The sequence below is a fragment of the Myxine glutinosa genome, chromosome 1 (assembly GCF_964187855.1).
Source record: "Myxine glutinosa chromosome 1, kmMyxGlut1.1, whole genome shotgun sequence".
NCBI lineage: Eukaryota > Metazoa > Chordata > Myxini > Myxiniformes > Myxinidae > Myxine > Myxine glutinosa.
The window spans coordinates 48164901-48170900 of record NC_136261.1 but is presented as its reverse complement, the minus strand read 5'-3'; positions in this window follow the sequence as shown (position 1 = coordinate 48170900).

Below are 6000 nucleotides of genomic sequence, written 5' to 3'. Positions count from 1 at the left end.
CAGAACACAGCCACAAATAGGAAAAAAAAACCCTGCGAGTTTGCAGAACACAGCCACAAATAGGAAAGCGATTTTGCAGAACACAGCCACAAATAGGAAGGCGATTTTGCAGAACACGGCCACAAATAGAAAAAAACCCTGCGATTTTGCAGAACAGTCACAAATTGGAAAAAAACCCTGCGATTTTGCAGAACACAGCCACAAATAGGAAAAAAACCCTGCGATTTTGCAGAACACAGCCACAAATAGGAAAAAGAAACCCTGCGATTTTGCAGAACACGGCCACAAATAGGAAAAAAAAAACCCTGTGATTTTGCAGAATACAGCTACAAATATGAAAAAAAAACGCTGCGATTTTGCAGAACACAGCCACAAATAGGAAAAAAAAACCCTGCGAGTTTGCAGAACACAGCCACAAATAGGAAAGCGATTTTGCAGAACACAGCCACAAATAGGAAGGCGATTTTGCAGAACACGGCCACAAATAGAAAAAAAACCTGCGATTTTGCAGAACACAGCCACAAATTGGAAAAAAAACCCTGCGATTTTGCAGAACACAGCCACAAATAGGAAAAAAAAACCCTGCGATTTTGCTGAACACAGCCACAAATAGGAAAAAAAACCTGCGATTTTGCAGAACATGGCCACAAATAGGAAAAAAAAACCCTGTGATTTTGCAGAACACAGCTACAAATAGGAATGAAAGAAAAAAACCCTGCAATTTTGCAGAACACAGCCACAAATAGGAAAAAAAACGCTGCGATTTTGCAGAACACAGCCACAAATAGGAAGGCGATTTTGCAGAACATGGCCACAAATAGAAAAAAACCTGCGATTTTGCAGAACATAGCCACAAATTGGAAAAAAAACCCAGCGATTTTGCAGAACACAGCCACAAATAGGAAAAAAAAACCCCTGCGATTTTGCAGAACACAGCCACAAATATGAAAAAAAACCCTGCGATTTTGCAGAACACAGCCACAAAAAGGAAAAAAACCCTGCGATTTTGCAGAACACAGCCACAAATAGGAAAAAAAAACCCTGCAAGTTTGCAGAACACAGCCACAAATAGGAAAACTAATTTGCAGAACACAGCCACAAATAGGAAAGCGATTTTGCGGAACACGGCCACAAATAGAAAAAAACCCCTGCGATTTTGCAGAACACAGCCACAAATAGGAAAGCGATTTTGCGGAACACAGCCACAAAGAGAAAAAAAAACCCTGTGATTTTGCGGAACACTGCCACAAATACGAAAGCGATTTTGTGGAACACGGCCACAAATAGAAAAAAAAAACACTGCGATTTTGCCGTACACGGCCACAAATAGAAAAAAAACCCTGCGAATTTGCAGAACACAGCCACTAATAGGAAAGCGATTTTGCGGAACATGGCCACAAATAGAAAAAAACCCTGCGATTTTGCGGAACATCGCCACAAATAGGAAAGCGATTTTGCGGAACACGGCCACAAATAGGAAAAAAACCTTGCGATTTTGCAGAACATGGCCACAAATAGGAAAAAAAACCTGCGATTTTGCAGAACATGGCCACAAATAGGAAAAAAAACCCTGTGATTTTGCAGAACACAGCTACAAATAGGAAAGAAAGAAAAAAACCCTGCAATTTTGCAGAACACAGCCACAAATAGGAAAAAAAACGCTGCGATTTTGCAGAACACAGCCACAAATAGGAAGGCGATTTTGCAGAACATGGCCACAAATTGAAAAAAACCTGAGATTTTGCAGAACATAGCCACAAATTGGAAAAAAAACCCAGCGATTTTGCAGAACACAGCCACAAATAGGAAAAAAAAACCCCTGCGATTTTGCAGAACACAGCCACAAATAGGAAAAAAAACCCTGCGATTTTGCAGAACACAGCCACAAAAAGGAAAAAAAACCCTGCAATTTTGCAGAACACAGCCACAAATAGGAAAGCGATTTTGCGGAACATGGCCACAAATAGAAAAAAAACCTGCGATTTTGCGGAACATCGCCACAAATAGGAAAGCGATTTTGCGGAACACGGCCACAAATAGAAAAAAACCCCTGCGATTTTGCAGAACACAGCCACAAATAGGAAAGCGATTTTGCGGAACACGGCCACAAAGAGAAAAAAAAACCCTGTGATTTTGCGGAACACTGCCACAAATACGAAAGCGATTTTGCGGAACACGGCCACAAATAGAAAAAAAAACTGCGATTTTGCGGTACACGGCCACAAATAGAAAAAAAAACCTGCGAATTTGCAGAACACAGCCACTAATAGGAAAAAAAACCCCTGCGATTTTGCAGAACACAGCCACAAATAGGAAAAAAAACCCTGCGATTTTGCAGAACACAGCCACAAATAGGAAAAAAAACCCCTGCGATTTTGCAGAACACGGCCACAAATAGAAAAAAAACCCTGCGAATTTGCAGAACACAGCCACAAATAGGAAAGCGATTTTGCAGTACACGGCCACAAATAGAAAAAAACCCTGCGATTTTGCAGAACACAGCCACAAATAGGAAAAAAAAAAACCCCTGCGATTTTGCAGAACACAGCCACAAATAGGAAAAAAACCCTGCGATTTTTCAGAACACAGCCACAAATAGGAAAACAAAACCATGCGATTTTATGGCACACAGCCACAAATACGAAAAAAAAAACCCTGCGATTTTGTGGAACACAGCCACAAATAGGAAAAAAAACCCTACGATTTTGGAGAACATAGCCACAAATAGAAAAACAAGTCAGGAGACGACGATGGTTCATGAGCGAGCGGTATTCAATGACAAAGGACGGACTGTAACCGAAACAGGCCCGGACAGGCCAGGCCGGAAATGTCAAAACGAAGATTACTGACCTAAAAATGAGATAGAAAATAATGTATCATCAGTTATGAGGTTAGTTAGCTACACAATACCGAAAATTCGGTGAAAATGAAATGAAAATAAATAAATAAATAAATAAATAAGTAAATAAAAAAATGAAAAAAAAAAATAATGAAAAATCGAGCTCCGTGGGGCTAGACACATGACATTGGCCTAACCAAATATCGAAACCCCTGTCAGATTCCACCAAACCCCTCGGAGAAGATGTAGCTTGAACTCGATTACCCCCTAAAAAGACATCTTTTTGGGGCATAGCTCCGCCCACAATGGGCGCAATACGCACACTCTCGGCAGGACACAACTAGCTCATTATATCAACCTCCCACCCAAATTTCATCAAGATCGGATGATATCATCGGGTAGTTATGCTGCGGACAGACAGACACACAGACAGACGCACAGACAGATGCACACACATGACGAATATAGTGGTCACTTGATAACTCGTGAACCAAAAAAACCTGCAATTTTGCAGAACACAGCCACAAATAGGAAAGTGATTTTGCGGAACACGGCCACAAATAGAAAAAAAAAACATGCGATTTTGCGGAGCACTGCCACAAATAGAAAAAACCCCTGCGATTTTGCACACCACAGCCACAAATAGGAAATCGATTTTGCGGAACACGGCCACAAACAGAAAAAAAAACCCTGCGATTTTGCAGAACACTGCCACAAATAGGAAAGTGAATTTGCGAAACACGGCCACAAATAGAAAAAAAACCCTGTGATTTTGCAGAACACGGCCACAAATAGAAAAAAACCCTGCGATTTTGCGGAGCATTGCCACAAATAGGACAGCGGTTTTTTTCGGAACACGGCCACAAATAGGAAAAAAACCTGCGATTTTGCGGAATACTGCCACTAATAGGAAAGCGATTTTGCGGAACACGGCCACAAATAGGAAAAAAAAACCCTGCGATTTTGCAGAACACAGACACAAATAGGAACGATTTTGCGGCACACGGCCACAAATAGAAAAAAACCCTGCGATTTTGTGGAACACTGCCACAAATAGGAGAGCGATTTTGCGGAACACGGCCACAAATAGAAAAAAAACCTGCGATTTTGCGGAACACAGCCACGGATAGGAAAAAAACCCCTGCGATTTTGCAGAACACAGCCACAAATAGAAAGGCGATTTTGCAGAACACTGCCACAAATAGGAAAGCGATTTTGTGGAACACGGCCACAAATAGGAAAAAAAAAACCCTGTGATTTTGCGGAACACAAACACAAATAGGGAAAAAACACCTGCGATTTTGCAGAACACGAACACAAATAGGAAAAAAAAACCTGCGATTTTGCAGAACACGAACACAAATAGGAAAAAAAAACCCTGCGATTTTCTGGAACACAGCCGCAAATAGAAAGAAAATCAAAGGAAATTGCGGTCATTTTGCCGCGAATAGAGAAACAGGTCGCATTTTATCAACCGCGAATACACGGAACCCGACAATGGTGGAACCGCAAATAGCGGTGTGGAATCTCAACAAATAGGAACAAAACCTGCGATTTTGCGTTACACGGCCGAGAATAGAAAAAAAACCCTGCGATTTTGCAGAACACAGCTACAAATAGAAAAAAAAATCCTACGATTTTGCAGAACACAGCCACAAAAAGGAAAAAAACCCTGCGATTTTGCGGAACATGGCCACAAATAGGAAAAAAAAAACCCTGCAAGTTTGCAGAACACAGCCACAAATAGGAAAACTAATTTGCAGAACACAGCCACAAATAGGAAAGCGATTTTGCGGAACACAGCCACAAAGAGAAAAAAAAACCCTGTGATTTTGCGGAACACTGCCACAAATACGAAAGCGATTTTGTGGAACACGGCCACAAATAGAAAAAAAAAACACTGCGATTTTGCCGTACACGGCCACAAATAGAAAAAAAACCCTGCGAATTTGCAGAACACAGCCACTAAGAGGAAAGCGATTTTGCGGAACATGGCCACAAATAGAAAAAAAACCTGCGATTTTGCGGAACATCGCCACAAATAGGAAAGCGATTTTGCGGAACACGGCCACAAATAGGAAAAAAACCTTGCGATTTTGCAGAACATGGCCACAAATAGGAAAAAAAACCTGCGATTTTGCAGAACATGGCCACAAATAGGAAAAAAAACCCTGTGATTTTGCAGAACACAGCTACAAATAGGAAAGAAAGAAAAAAACCCTGCAATTTTGCAGAACACAGCCACAAATAGGAAAAAAAACGCTGCGATTTTGCAGAACACAGCCACAAATAGGAAGGCGATTTTGCAGAACATGGCCACAAATAGAAAAAAACCTGAGATTTTGCAGAACATAGCCACAAATTGGAAAAAAAACCCAGCGATTTTGCAGAACACAGCCACAAATAGGAAAAAAAAACCCCTGCGATTTTGCAGAACACAGCCACAAATAGGAAAAAAAACCCTGCGATTTTGCAGAACACAGCCACAAAAAGGAAAAAAAACCCTGCAATTTTGCAGAACACAGCCACAAATAGGAAAGCGATTTTGCAGAACATGGCCACAAATAGAAAAAAAACCTGCGATTTTGCGGAACATCGCCACAAATAGGAAAGCGATTTTGCGGAACACGGCCACAAATAGAAAAAAACCCCTGCGATTTTGCAGAACACAGCCACAAATAGGAAAGCGATTTTGCGGAACACGGCCACAAAGAGAAAAAAAAACCCTGTGATTTTGCGGAACACTGCTACAAATACGAAAGCGATTTTGCGGAACACGGCCACAAATAGAAAAAAAAAACACTGCGATTTTGCGGTACACGGCCACAAATAGAAAAAAAACCCTGCGAATTTGCAGAACACAGCCACTAATAGGAAAAAAAACCCCTGCGATTTTGCAGAACACAGCCACAAATAGGAAAAAAAACCCTGCGATTTTGCAGAACACAGCCACAAATAGGAAAAAAAACCCCTGCGATTTTGCAGAACACGGCCACAAATAGAAAAAAAACCCTGCGAATTTGCAGAACACAGCCACAAATAGGAAAGCGATTTTGCGGTACACGGCCACAAATAGAAAAAAACCCTGCGAGTTTGCAGAACACAGCCACAAATAGGAAAGCGATTTTGCAGAACACAGCCACAAATAGGAAGGCGATTTT